Raw genomic sequence first — 15448 nt, 5'->3', positions numbered from 1 at the left:
ACCTTGATCTTCAGCCTTTCTGTTGACGGCTGAATTGACTAAAACTTGAGCATCATGCGTGTGGCCAGACCAACCAACAAATACATCTGTGAAACTGGAAAAACAAAGTAATGAGTGAACAGATCGATATATGAATCACATTATGCATTCACTGATAAAGATACATAATTGTAACTCAGGCCAAGATCCTTACCAGAAATTGCGGTCAACAACTGCTTGAAGAACAATCGAGTACCACCTTTTCCGATTGTACTAGGCTTGTACGTCATCTTGGGGGATGATGATAGGAATAAGTGTGCCATCGATGGCACCCGCAAACACTGGATATCCCTATCGCAAATCCGTCCATTGTCTCCTGGAAATGTGCACCACTTGGCAGTTCAACAAAACATTTAGAAAGGGCCCTCCTCAATGCTCCTGTAACCTGGCGTACCTACACAAACACTGTGGCGAGTCCAACACCAAAAATACAACTGATGGATCGATATTGACATGGGGTAATATACCACCACAAAGCAACACCAAGTCTAAGTAGAGGTTCCAGAGAATGTCGCCAGTTTGTAGTCTTGCACCTCAGGTGGGGCTCAATGAGTTCCAATACAAATTCAAAGTGTTCCAAGACATACGAAAGTGACTCCGCCCCTCATCTTTATCAAAGTTGTTAAGAACATTGCCCCAGAACATGGGCCCCTGTGGTTTCGCTCTCCTCCAGCGTGAATTGAATCAGAAGAACCAAATGTCTGTTTATGGCGTGCAAGGTCCGCACACCTTTCTGACCCAAATTTCTCCCTGCTTTTCTTCCACTTCTCCTCAAACGTTTTGCTGATTGCACAAACACGTTGTTCACGATTGGCGCATCGCACACTTAATCAAGTTGATTACAACGTGCAAATTTGCTTGTGTTCTAAGACTGCACAAAATGTACATGGCTAACAAACGTACCTGCTGTTCTACTGCCATTTTGAATACAGAGCAATATCACTTCCCACTAGACGCTGAAGTGCTACACGTTCCACCTCATTTGCTTCAGGAAGCCGGCTTTCAGTGTAAAAGGACTCACCCACCGACCTGGCTTTTCTGTGTTCTGTGTGAGCAAGCAAGCTTCCAGAGACCGGTCATGTATACGGCAATAACAAGGCTTTTCAGTGTAAAAAGGGCTTCTGATTCAAGGTGAAGAGATGGACTATTATTTAAACATTAATACACAAAAAAGACTTATGCTCCAGAATACTTTGATTTAAAAAAAGCAAACATGTTCCTTTCATTAAGGAATATAGGTAGTCCTCAACTTCCAACCTATGTAAGTTACATCCACCTGCATATATCACCAAAATTAAAAAAAAACTATATTAAAACTACAGTACAAGTAATATTTTGTATTAAAGGTACTGTATGCAGTGGTCCCCGCTCCCCGACTTACAACCAACGCGCGGTTACAACCATTACAGTCGTAAATCAGAGACGACCAGTGCTTCTACTCAATAGCTCAAAAAAGAAAACCTTTCTTACTAATTTTTAAAATTTTATGTTCGGCTCAGGTGGCATCAGAGTTTGATTCTTTGTATGCCTGTATTAGTAATCAACATCTGGCAATCTGAGGAGTTACGTGATGGAGTAGTGGTCGGTAGGGGAACTCCAGCCCTCTCCAGAAAAATTTAAAAAAGATAGAGAAAAAGCAAAGGCACAAACTTAAAAACCAAAACAAAGTGAAAGTAAAAGTGTGGAGAAAATGGCAGCGAAGAAAGAAAAACCAAAAACAACGTGAAGAAAAGAAGAAGGAAAGACGTCGGAAGAAGAAGGTGAAGGCCTTACCTGTACGAAGAGGCCCGCCGCAGAGAGAGAAGCCTGCTCCCACAGGTCAGAGGAAGTCCCGGGCTCAGGACTACAAAAATGGCTCGCAGAGCCGAGTAAAAGTGCGCAACCGCGCATGCGCGATGCGCATGAAAAAAAACAGTGACGGGAGGGGGGAACAGCTGCGGAGTCGATCTCCACAGCTGAGAGACACCTGCAGCACAGCAGCAGGTGCAGAACACAGACAATAACGACAACAAGAAAGAAGAGTGTAAAAAGAAAACAAGGAAACAACAGATGGTCAATCCAGAGGAAGAAGAAGAACAGAAAGAAGTGGAAGAAGAAGAGAAAGGCAAGACTATCGATATATCTTTTTTTAAAGAATATATGGAATCAGTGAAAGAATGGCAATTACAAGAATTTAATGAGATAAAAAGAAGAATTAAGAATGCAGAAGAAAAAATGAATAAAATGGAAATGGCCATATCAGAGTTAGGAAAAAGATTGGAAAATATGGAAAAACGAGAAACATTTGTAGATATGGAAGTAGAAGACTTAAAAGAGAAATTAGAAGAATCTAATAAAAAAGCTAGAGGCACAAGAGCTGTTAGCTCAGAAGATAGATATAATAGAAAACTATAATAGAAGAAATAATATAAAGATAGTGGGCCTTAAGGAAGATGAAGAAGGCAAGAATATGAGAGAATTTATAAAAGATTGGATCCCCAGGGTCCTGGGAAGGCCAGAATTACAGGAAGAAATGGAAATAGAGAGGACACATAGAACTTTAGCCCCGAAACCACAACCGCAACAAAAACCAAGATCCATTTTAGTAAAATTCTTAAGATATGCAACAAGAGAAAATATATTGGAGAAAGCAATGAAGAAAGTAAGAGAAGACAAAAAGCCACTGGAATATAAAGGTCAAAAAATTTTTTTCTATCCAGACATAAGTTTTGAACTCCTGAAGAAGAGGAAGGAGTTCAATACAGCGAAAACGATCTTATGGAAAAAAGGATATAAGTTTATGTTAAGGTACCAAGCGGTACTTAAAATAGTTATTCCAGGGCAATAAAACAGACTATTCTCGGATCCAGAGGAACCAAGGAAATTTGCAGAACAACTACAAAACAAGCAGAGAGATGAAGACATGTAATAAGAGTAAAAATGACCACGATCTATATGTATGTGTGCAAAGGGGTATATGTGTGTGTATATATATATATATAGTGTGCATACATGACTGTATCTGTATTTAGAGGAAAATATATAGAGTATAGACAAGAATTAATAAGGGAGGGAAATGGAATAGAGGGAATAAGGAGGGAATTAAAAGAGTGACCTTTGTTACATATGAAAATTGAAATCTTTTCTGGGGGGGCTGGGTGGGGAGGAGTTACGGTCACTGCAAAATCAGCTGACGTTTGCGAGTGAATTCACAAATCCAAATGGAGAGGGGAGCTGTGGTTGTCCGACAAGGGATAAAGGACAACTCAGGAGGGGGAGGGGAGAATGGGGTTAAAGAAGTTTTAAATAGGGGGAGACGGCGGCCCCGGCCTCGGTCGCGTGAGGCAGGCGGAGGCCCCGATACGGGCAGAGAGGTGGAGGCGGCGGCCCCAGTCCAGGCACAGGAAGAGCAGCAGCGGCCCCAGCCCCGGTCCAGGCGAAGGGTAGACGGCGGCGGCCCCGATATGGGCAGGAGCAAGGGGGAGACGGCGGCCCCGGCCTCGGTCGTGTGAGGCAGGCGGAGGCCCCGGTCAGGGCAGGGAGTGGGAGGCGGCGGCCCCAGTCCAGGCACAGGGAGAGCAGCAGCGGCCCCGGCCCCGGTCCGGGCGAAGGGTAGACGGCGGTGGCCCCGATACGGGCAGGAGCAAGGGGGAGACGGCGGCCCCGGCCTCGGTCGTGTGAGGCAGGCGGAGGCCCCGATACGGGCAGAGAGTTGGAGGCGGCGGCCCCAGTCCAGGCACAGGGAGAGCAGCAGCGGCCCCGGCCCCGGTCCGGGCGAAGGGTAGACGGCGGCGGCCCCGATACGGGCAGGAGCAAGGGGGAGACGGCGGCCTCGGTCGAGTGAGGCAGGCGGAGGCCCCGGTCCGGACAGGGAGTGGGAGGCGGTGGCCCCAGTCCGGGCACAGGGAGAGCAGCAGCGGCCCCGGTCCGGGCGAAGGGTAGACGGCGGCGGCCCCGATCCGGGCAGGAGCAAGGGGGAGACGGCGGCCCCGGCCTAGGTCGAGTGGGGCAGGCGAAGGCCCCGATCCGGGCAGAGAGTGGGAGGCGGCAGCCCCAATCCAGGCACAGGGTGAACTGCGGCGGCCTCGGCCCCGGTCCGGGCAGTATGTACTGACCTAGGAGGGGAGGCAGGCCCCTCCAGCCCGGGTAAGAAACCTGCCTAGGAGAAGGCCACTCCGATATAAAACCTACGACCCAAGGACCTCGCTGCCACGTCCCAGCTTGCTTGGCCACGGCACACGAACCATGGGTGTAAAGGGTGGGGCCAGTACTGCGCGCACTGCACTCCACCTAAAAGCTCCTTTGCGCAGGCCCGAGGACAGGTCCACGTCCTCCCCCTCCACGTCCTCCCCCTCCACGTCCTCCCCCTCCACGTCCTCCCCCTCCACGTCCTCCCCCTCCACGTCCTCCCCCTCCACGTCCTCCCCCTCCACGTCCTCCCCCTCCACGTCCTCCCCCTCCACGTCCTCCCCCTCCACGTCCTCCCCCTCCACGTCCTCCCCCTCCACGTCCTCCCCCTCCACGTCCTCCCCCTCCACGTCCTCCCCCTCCACGTCCTCCCCCTCCACGTCCTCCCCCTCCACGTCCTCCCCCTCCACGTCCTCCCCCTCCACGTCCTCCCCCTCCACGTCCTCCCCCTCCACGTCCTCCCACTCCACGTCCTCCCCCTCCACGTCCTCCCCCTCCACGTCCTCCCCCTCCACGTCCTCCCCCTCCACGTCCTCCCCCTCCACGTCCTCCCCCTCCACGTCCTCCCCCTCCACGTCCTCCCCCTCCACGTCCTCCCCCTCCACGTCCTCCCCCTCCACGTCCTCCCCCTCCACGTCCTCCCCCTCCACGTCCTCCCCCTCCACGTCCTCCCCCTCCACGTCCTCCCCCTCCACGTCCTCCCCCTCCACGTCCTCCCCCTCCACGTCCTCCCCCTCCACGTCCTCCCCCTCCACGTCCTCCCCCTCCACGTCCTCCCCCTCAAAAGATGCTCACAAACTCAAGCTAGCATGCTGGAACATCAGAACCATGCTAGACAAGGCTGACAGCCACCGACCTGAACGTCGGTCTGCCCTCATTGCACATGAACTCCTCAGACTTGACATCGACATAGCCGCTCTCAGTGAAGTCCGCCTGGCAGATGTAGGCAGCCTCCAAGAACGCGGCGCGGGCTACACACTCTACTGGTCTGGCAAGCCTTCGGATGAACGACGCCTATCTGGTGTAGGCTTCATGGTCAAGAGCTTAATTGCCTCCAAACTCGAAAACCTTCCGACAGGCCTCTCGGACCGAATCATGTCCATGCGACTCCCACTTCAAAACAAGCGTCACATCACCCTCATCAGTGTCTATGCTCCAACCCTCCAGGCGGAACCAGCAGAAAAGAACAAGTTCTACACCGACCTGCGTAACCTCATCCAACGTACCCCTACAGCCGACAAGGTTGTCATCCTGGGCGACTTCAACGCTCGTGTCGGCAAAGACTCAAAAACCTGGCCAGGAATCCTGGGCAAGCATGGCGTCGGCAAGTGCAACGACAATGGGCGCCTCCTGTTGGAGCTCTGCGCAGAACAGCGACTTGTCATTACAAACACCCTTTTTCAGCAGAGGGACAGCCTTAAGACCACCTGGATGCATCCCCGATCCAAACACTGGCACCTCCTGGACTACATCCTGGTGCGAGAAAGTGACAAACAAGATGTGCTCCACACCAGGGTCATGCCTAGCGCGGAATGCCACACTGACCACCGGCTGGTTCGCTGCAAGCTCAACCTTCACTTCAAGCCAAAGCCCAGGAACAATAAAGCCCCCAGAAAGAGGTTCAATGTTGGAAACCTGCAGTCAGACGAAGCGAGAGGAAACTTCCAGGCAAACCTCAAAGCAAAGCTCGACGTTGCAACCCGCCTCACGGACCCGTCCCCTGAAACCCTCTGGGATCAGTTGAAGACTACCATACTGCAATCCACTGAAGAGGTACTGGGCTTCTCCTCCAGGAAAAACAAGGACTGGTTTGACGAAAACAGCCAGGAAATCCAGGAGCTGCTGGCAAAGAAGCGAGCTGCCCACCAGGCTCACCTTACAAAGCCGTCCTGTCCAGAGAAGAAACAAGCCTTCCGTCGCGCATGCAGCCATCTTCAGCGCAAACTCCGGGAGATCCAAAATGAGTGGTGGACTAGCCTCGCCAAACGAACACAGCTCAGCGCGGACATTGGCGACTTCAGGGGTTTCTACGAGGCTCTAAAGGCTGTGTACGGCCTCTCACCCCAAGTCCAAAGCCCGCTGCGCAGCTCAGACGGCAAAGTCCTCCTCAGCGACAAGATCTCCATCCTCAACCGATGGTCAGAACACTTCCAATCTCTTTTCAGTGCCAACCGCTCAGTCCAAGATTCCGCCCTGCTCCAGCTCCCTCAACAACCCTTAAGGCTAGAGCTGCATGAGGTTCCCACCCTGGATGAGACATATAAGGCAATCGAACAACTGAAAAGTGGCAAAGCAGCAGGTATGGATGGAATCCCCCCAGAAGTCTGGAAGGCTGGCGGCAAAACTCTGCATGCCAAACTGCATGAGTTTTTCAAGCTTTGTTGGGACCAAGGTAAACTGCCTCAGGATCTTCGTGATGCCACCATCATCACCCTGTACAAAAACAAAGGCGAGAAATCAGACTGCTCAAACTACAGGGGAATCACGTTGCTCTCCATTGCAGGCAAAATCTTCGCTAGGATTCTACTAAATAGAATAATACCTAGTGTCACCGAGAATATTCTCCCAGAATCACAGTGCAGCTTTCGCGCAAACAGAGGAACCACTGACATGGTCTTTGCCCTCAGACAGCTCCAAGAAAAGTGCAGAGAACAAAACAAAGGACTCTACATCACCTTTGTTGACCTCACCAAAGCCTTCGACACCGTGAGCAGGAAAGGGCTTTGGCAAATACTAGAGCGCATCGGATGACCCCCAAAGTTCCTCAACATGATTATCCAACTGCACGAAAACCAACAAGGTCGGGTCAGATACAGCAATGAGCTCTCTGAACCCTTCTCCATTAACAATGGCGTGAAGCAAGGCTGTGTTCTCGCACCAACCCTCTTTTCAATCTTCTTCAGCATGATGCTGAACCAAGCCATGAAAGACCCCAACAATGAAGACGCTGTTTACATCCAGTACCGCACGGATGGCAGTCTCTTCAATCTGAGGCGCCTGCAAGCTCACACCAAGACACAAGAGAAACTTGTCCGTGAACTACTCTTTGCAGATGATGCCGCTTTAGTTGCCCATTCAGAGCCAGCTCTTCAGCGCTTGACGTCCTGCTTTGCGGAAACTGCCAAAATGTTTGGCCTGGAAGTCAGCCTGAATAAAACTGAGGTCCTCCATCAGCCAGCTCCCCACCATGACTACCAGCCCCCCTACATCTCCATCGGGCACACAAAACTCAAAACGGTCAACCAGTTTACCTATCTCGGCTGCACCATTTCATCAGATGCAAGGATCGACAATGAGATAGACAACAGACTCGCCAAGGCAAATAGCGCCTTTGGAAGACTACACAAAAGAGTCTGGAAAAACAACCAACTGAAAAACCTCACAAAGATAAGCGTATACAGAGCCGTTGTCATACCCACACTCCTGTTCGGCTCCGAATCATGGGTCATCTACCGGCACCACCTACGGCTCCTAGAACGCTTCCACCAGCGTTGTCTCCGCTCCATCCTCAACATCCATTGGAGCGCTTACACCCCTAACGTCGAAGTACTCGAGATGGCAGAGGTCGACAGCATCGAGTCCACGCTGCTGAAGATCCAGCTGTGCTGGATGGGTCACGTCTCCAGAATGGAGGACCATCGCCTTCCCAAGATCGTATTATATGGCGAGCTCTCCACTGGCCACCGAGACAGAGGTGCACCAAAGAAAAGGTACAAGGACTGCCTAAAGAAATCTCTTGGTGCCTGCCACATTGACCACCGCCAGTGGGCTGATAACGCCTCAAACCGTGCATCTTGGCGCCTCACAGTTTGGCGGGCAGCAACCTCCTTTGAAGAAGACCGCAGAGCCCACCTCACGAACAAAAGGCAAAGGAGGAAAAACCCAACACCCAACCCCAACCAACCAATTTTCCCTTGCAACCGCTGCAATCGTGTCTGCCTGTCCCGCATCGGACTTGTCAGCCACAAACGAGCCTGCAGCTGACGTGGACTTTTTACCCCCTCCATAAATCTTCGTCCGCGAAGCCAAGCCAAAGAAGAAATAGGAGAATAAGGAAAATGTTTGATGTTTTAGAAATGTTGTCTTATAAAGTGTTCAAAACAAGAAAGCAGAAATGGATAAGAAGGAAAGGTGATGATGGAGAAACGGAAAGGGAAGATAAAGTATAAAATGGCTACGCTGAACTATATGACTTTAAATATTAACGGAATACATAACCAATTAAAAGGAAGAAACTGCTAAATTTACTGAAAAAAGAAAAAATTGACATAGCATTTGTGCAAGAAACACATTTAACTGAATTGGAGCACAAGAAATTAAAGAGAGATTGGGTAGGACATGTAACAGCAGCATCGTATAATTCAAAAGCAAGAGGAGTAGCTCTATTAATTAGTAAAAATGTGCCAATTAAAATAGAAGAGGAAATAATAGATCCAGCAGGGAGATATGTAATGATAAAATGTCAGATATATTCGGAGTTTTGGAATTTACTCAATGTATATTCACCTAACGAAGAAGATCAAAAGTTTATGCAAGATATTTTTTTGAAGATAGCAGATACACAAGGGAACATATTAATAGGAGGGGATTTCAACCTGAATTTGGATTCAAATATGGACAAAACTGGGAAAAAAATTAACAGAAAGAACAAAGTAACCAAATTTATAATTAAATCGATGGAAGAAATGCAACTTTTGGATATATGGAGGAAAAAACACCCAAAGGAAAAGGAATATTCATATTACTCAGGTAGACATAAAACATACTCAAGAATAGACCTATTCCTGTTATCAGCTCGCATGCAAGACAGAGTTAGGAAAACAGAATATAAAGCTGGAATATTATCGGACCACTCACCCCTGATATTGACAATAGAGTTAGAGGACATCCCTCCAAGAATGTATAGATGGAGATTAAACTCCATGTTACTCAAAAGGCAGGATTTTAGAGAATTTATTGAAAGACAAATTAAAATGTATTTTGAAATAAATACGGAATCAGTGAAAGATAAGTTTATATATGGGATGCAATGAAAGCGTTCATTAGAGGGCAAATAATAAGTTATGTAACCAAGATGAAGAAGGACTATAATCAGGAAACAGAGCAGTTGGAAAGGGAAATAGTAAATATAGAAAAAGAATTAGCAATGAAGGAAGATACAACTAAAAGAAGAGAATTGGGAGATAAAAAATAAAATATGAAACACTACAAACATACAAGGTGGAGAAGAATATAATGAAGACAAAACAGAAATATTATGAACTAGGGGAAAAAACGCACAAAATTCTAGCATGGCAGCTTAAGACAGAACAAGCTAAGAAAATGGTATTGGCATCAAGGAAAAAGGACAAACAAATCACATATAATCCAAAGGAGATCAAGGAAAACTTTAGAGAATTCTATGAACAATTATACCAAACTGAAAATGAAGGGAAAGAAGGGAAAATAGATGAATTTCTAACTAAAATTGAACTACCAAAATTACAAATAGAGGAACAAAATAAATTAACGGAACCATTTGAAATAGTAGAAATACAAGAGATAATTTAAAAAATTACCAAATAATAAAACACCAGGAGAGGATGGATTCCCAATAGAATTCTATAAAACATTTAAAGATTTATTAATTCCTCCCCTCCTGGAAGTAATCAACCAGATTGACAAAACACAAAGCTTACCAGATTCATGTAAAACAGCAATAATTACAGTAATACTAAAGCAAGGGAAAGATCCACTCGCACCAGTGTCATATAGACCAATATAATTACTTAACACAGATTATAAGATAATAGCTAAACTATTAGCAAACAGATTAGCAGAGTATGTACCGAAAATGGTAAATCTAGACCAAACTGGATTTATTAAAAAAAGACGCACAACAGACAATATTTGTAAATTTATTAACTTAATTCATGCAGTAGAAGGGAGTAAAGCGCCAACAGTAGTAGTTGCTTTAGACGCAGAGAAGGCCTTTGACAAAGTAGAATGGAATTATTTATTCAAAGTATTGCAAAAATTCAGTTTACCAAAGAAGTATATTAATTGGATTAAAGCATTAAACAAGGGGCCATTGGCGAAAGTGACAGTAAATGGATATATATCAAAGCAATTTAACTTAAGCAGGTCAACACGGTAGGGATGCCCACTATCACCCTTATTGTTCGTGTTATCTATAGAACCACTAGCAGAATTGATAACAACAGAAAATAATATAAAAGGGATAAAAATAAAAGACAAGGAATATAAAATCAGTTTATTTGCGGATGATGTTATAGTATACTTAACAGAACCAGAACTATCAATAAAAGAATTATATAAGAAATTGAGGGAATATGGAGAAGTGTCGGGTTACAAGATTAACGTAAATAAAAGTGAAGCAATGCCAATGAACAATGCGGATTTCTCAAAATTTAAGAAGGAATCACCATTCAGATGGCAAATGCAAGCAATAAGATACCTAGGTATACAAATAAATAAAAATCTCGGCCATCTATATAAACTCAATTATTATCCACTAATGAAAAAATTACAGGACGATTTAGAGCATTGCAAAGATTTACCACTAACACTAATAGGAAGGATAAACTGTATTAAAACTGAACAAAAATGGGAAAAAGATGTAAATATAAAGATAAAAAAGGAAACATGGGAGAAGTTATGTTCTGGAATGATGAGAAATACAATAAATACGAGGTTACATATGATACAATATAACTGGATACACAGGCTATACATTACACCTCAAAAGTTAAATAAATGGGACCCAACAGTATCTGATAGATGTTTTCGATGTAAAAAAGAAATGGGAACAACAATTCATGCAATCTGGACATGTGAGAAAGTAGAAAAATTTTGGGAAGATCTAAACCAAATATTAAATAAAATTACAGAAAACAATATACCAAAGAATCCAGAGATCTTCCTCCTAAGTAACATAAAAAGCAAAGAATTTGGAATTGATTTGGATGGTGCACAAAAAAGATTTGTTAAGATAGCTCTAGCCGTAGCAAAAAAATGTATTATGTCAACCTGGAAACTGGAAGATAATTTGAAAATACAACAATGGTATATAGAAATGAATAAATGTATTCCATTAGAAAAAATAACATATAGATTAAGAAATAATACTGAAATATTTGAACAAATATGGGAGCCTTACATGAAACACAATAGAGAAAACCTACCGGGGACATTCACTACCTAAATTAACGAAAGAAGAAGGAAATGAAAAGAATTGACTCAGTGGAATTTCTTGTTTATTTTTATTGAATGACAACATTGTTTGACTGGTTTAATGTATCCTAGATTTTGTACTTTAAATGGACTGGGGGGGGGGGGGCGGGGATGGTAGGGAGGGTGGGATGGGAGGGGGGGGAGGCAGAAAAAAAAACATCTGGCAATCTCTGCTAAATGCAGGCTGCCACCCATCACTGAAGTTCGCGACTCAAAAGCCTTCTTTTCCTTCCAGCCTGGTTGCTGAAACACTCATCCAATACATTGTTGCAGAGATATAGTCAATAACTGACAGTTAAGCAGCAAAGGACCTCATTGAAAGCTCCAAATGCTATGTTGTGACTGAAATGGAATGCAAGAGAAACTTGCAAATAAGAAACTAATTACAGGTGAATCACATTCAAGTGTCATGACCTTGCAATGGGCTTTATTTTGTTTACAACAGTGTGTGTTCTGGAATCTTCAAATATTGCCATTTTCACTCAAGGTTCCTTCCAGCTGAGACAGAATTGCACACACACACCTCATCCAACATATTCAAGTGCACTTGGTCCTCCCCCACATTGGCTTTCTGCCTCGTTCACTGCTGGGTGGTGGGGGGATGGATTAAACAGCACCTTTTGGAACAACATTTCTCCAGGATAGCCTTAAACTGAATGGCATCAATGTTGAGATTTCCATTTTTAGATAACCCCTATCCCTATCCAGTTCCACTGTTTGCATCTCCACCTGCTCCTCTTCTCACTTTTCTCTCACTCTTTACTCCCCACCTCCCCCCAGTGTCTCCTCTCCAATCTGTCTTGCCCCAGCTCCCTCCTTTTGTCCAGCACCCTGTCACCTTGACCCCTTCCATTCTCCCCTCATCACTAACACCCCCCCGACAAAAACCACTGCTTTTTGCTTGCTGTCTCCTTTCACATGCTGGCCTTAAAGGGTCCTAATCTGAAACCAACTATTTCTCTGCAAGGATGCTGCCCGACCTGCTTTGTTCGTTCAAAATTTCAGCATCTGCCGTTCTTGTGTTTCTTATACATTTAAGATAGTTTGTTGGTTTCAATTCTGTGCTCCACAAAATCTTCACATTGTGCTTTGGGGCCTGGACTGTCTTTTCTCTAAGACAGTTGACAGACGAGATTTTTCTGTTATTTCTATGGAATCGCAGATCAAAGCTGCCTTTAACCTGCCTTTTTTTTTTCATGCATCCACTCTTTCTTAGATTCACCCTGAAAATACTGAATGGCAAGCCATTAACAAACACACCAACATTCTTCCCTCAACAAAAATTGTGGGAGCTCTGACTGCATGTGGAAATTGAAGACTGATGTGAATAAATCTAATTCTGAATTGAGGTGTTTAATTTTTTTTTACAATGATAACCTTAAGTAATGGAGCAGTTTCAGGGCAACTCTCATGAGCTTATTATAAAAGAACTGCCCAAAATTTAGTTCATCACCGTCTTCATGTCTAATGAAAACAAAGTTCCACTAACTAAATTCTCCTATAAAACTGTGGAAATTATTCATTATTGGAACGGCGGAAACAGAATTAACGCAACCAGTTCTACTTGCTTAAAACTCTCAATCTCAAACACTCAAACTTTTCACACTGAGCTCAACCTTTTTTCATTTTAATAAACAATGTTACAATATTTCTCTCTCTTCACCATCCTAACCAATCAACAATGAATTGGCATAAAAAGTCTCACCTTCAACAGATTCAAAATGCGTAATAATAAATGTGATAAAAACGGACAATGCAGGAAAATGAAAACAATTTTAGCAACCGAAATCAAGTTTAACATTACAACCAACCTGCAACATAAAATTCAGCAAAAAACCACAAAAATAGCACACGTCCATTAAATTAAATGTCAAATTGTTCATTTATAAAACCACACACCCTGATCTGGCAGCTAAATTCAGAAAGATATTCAACACAGTTTACTTTTGTATGCAGAGAACTTTTCTTCCAATATCATGAACCATTCTTCACTTTATTTTACTTGATCTCCATTTAAAATTTGTGGACTTGGTGATAAAACAAAGTCGAAAAATCTGTTGCAGTAAGAATGTGAAGAAGTCCTCCTCCCGTGGGCTACAAACCTGCATGCTTCAGATTAAAATATTAATGCCTACCTTGAGCCGCTTGTTCTAGAAGAAAACGTACTTCTGTACAACACAGAACATTTGATCCACAACTTGTCACGGCAAACCTTTTGAGCTGTTGGGGGGGGGGGAGAAGAAAAAACAAGAAATGTCTTACTTCCTTTTAAGCAAGCAGTCTATTGGCCTTTCAAGAGCACTTGAACAGATGGGCTTTTCTACTTCTTCCCAAAAATAGGATTCCAACGACGGGCATTCACCTTAAGGAAAATCATTTTGAACTGAAGAATATACACATAGCTAGTGAAAAGAAAAATATCTGTTCCACCCGTTGAAAATTATGCCAGATCCAAAAGCATTGAGATACCAGTTTTCTAATGCAAAGAAAATAATTACTTAAATTTGAGATATTTGGAAAATCAATATAAACAAATATTCTGGAACAATTTTTCTTTAGGTCCAAGCTCAATTTTAAAAGTCAAATTGAACACTGACCTCATGCAGAACAAGCAACCAAATGCTTTCTGGACAATCAAATATCCATGACATTCTCAATCACAATACAGTTGAAGGTAATGCAGTTTCAATGTTAACACATGATATCCATGTCATTTTGCCATCGCACACTATTTTCAGTGAACAAAAGCAAAAATTAGATTAAACATGCCTGTGGTTCAATTGAAAATGGTAGAGTTCAAATTTAAAATAAGGCTATCATTCTTAAACATATACAATTGTTCCAAACAAAAATTGAACAGAAACCACTCTTGGTGAAATTGGGTCAAAGTGTGACCATTAACCACAGGCTTGATGGGGACATTAATAGCCTGCTGCACCAGAAAAGTGTCAGGGTGATTTGCTGGCCAAGTGTGAACAATGGCAATTTGGTCTGGATATATCAAGAGAAGTCTTACTCGCATTATACATGTAAAGGGGTAAAATGAAAAAAGTCAAGCAGAGGAATTCATGAATGTAACCAAAAACAGGACTAGGCTTCAATGAGTCTGCTCAGACAAAGCTGACTGTGGTGCAAAGGTACAGATCTCAATGTTCAATACAGGATCATCCTTTTTTAACACACCATTTTCTGCATCAGTAGCAACAAACCAATGATATGAACAGTGAATTTCCAACACAAAAGTCCCTCAAGTTCTCCCTTTCTTTGCTCACCATTTCCTCTCTTCCCCTCCTCCACATTCACTACCAACACCCGTTTCCTTCTGACCTGAATCTATCTGCTGATAACCCTTCCTTACCCAATTTCATCTCTCATTTGTTTTGGCTTCACAGATGCTGCTCAACTGTTTATCAGCAGTTTTTTTTTTGAAGAATTCACCAACAGCAGTCTCTCCATTTTGTTATTTTCACATCTTAAGTTGTTTGCATTTCCCACTCTACCTCAGTAATTTAACCCCAGAGGCAAGAGTCAAAGGATCTGGCTCATTTGTCAATTAAACATTTTTATTTTGCTCTATTTGTACATTAAAGGCAATGATGTTCAAGTTTCTTGATCAATAAACTAGCCTAGAATTCTGATAGAGTAACTTGTTTCCAACAATTTCAGCAAGTTGTGACAAGATGGATTCACTTTTTTTAATTTTTTCACTGAGTCATATCAATAACAACATCCACAAATGATCATCAACAATATATACAGTGACATTTTTTCTTCCCCCCCCCGTTCCTCATGAAAAATCAATAAATGATAAAACACATAAAACAAAGAAATAATGCAAAAAAGAAAAAAAAGTCATTTCATCTACTTTCACATATTTACATCTTATTGTCCTCATAATTATGTTATTTTACGAGATGGAGGTTTGTGGTTGGCATTCTCTGACATATTTTATGTGTGGTTCCCAAATTTGTTCAGATTGTATGTAATTTTTTTCTAATGGAATACACTT

At 43.8% G+C, this 15448-nt stretch overlaps 1 protein-coding gene across 10 annotated transcripts in view; it reads right to left on the bottom strand.

The window, feature by feature from the left end:
* Positions 1 to 15448, bottom strand: part of arvcfb (ARVCF delta catenin family member b) — a 312666-nt gene that overhangs the window by 172696 nt on the left and 124522 nt on the right. For 8 of the 10 annotated variants that reach the window (XM_069932580.1, XM_069932586.1, XM_069932585.1 and 5 more), the window contains one exon: positions 13575 to 13659. The exons of the other annotated variants lie outside the window; for them this stretch is intronic. The gene's annotated coding sequence lies outside the window, so the exon portion shown is untranslated. The remainder of the gene's footprint in view (positions 1 to 13574; positions 13660 to 15448) is intronic. 10 annotated transcript variants of the gene reach the window in all.

Source organism: Narcine bancroftii, chromosome 4, assembly GCF_036971445.1.
Source record: "Narcine bancroftii isolate sNarBan1 chromosome 4, sNarBan1.hap1, whole genome shotgun sequence".
NCBI lineage: Eukaryota > Metazoa > Chordata > Chondrichthyes > Torpediniformes > Narcinidae > Narcine > Narcine bancroftii.
The sequence above is the reverse complement of the archived record's forward strand: the minus strand, read 5'-3'. Positions and strand labels throughout refer to the sequence as shown.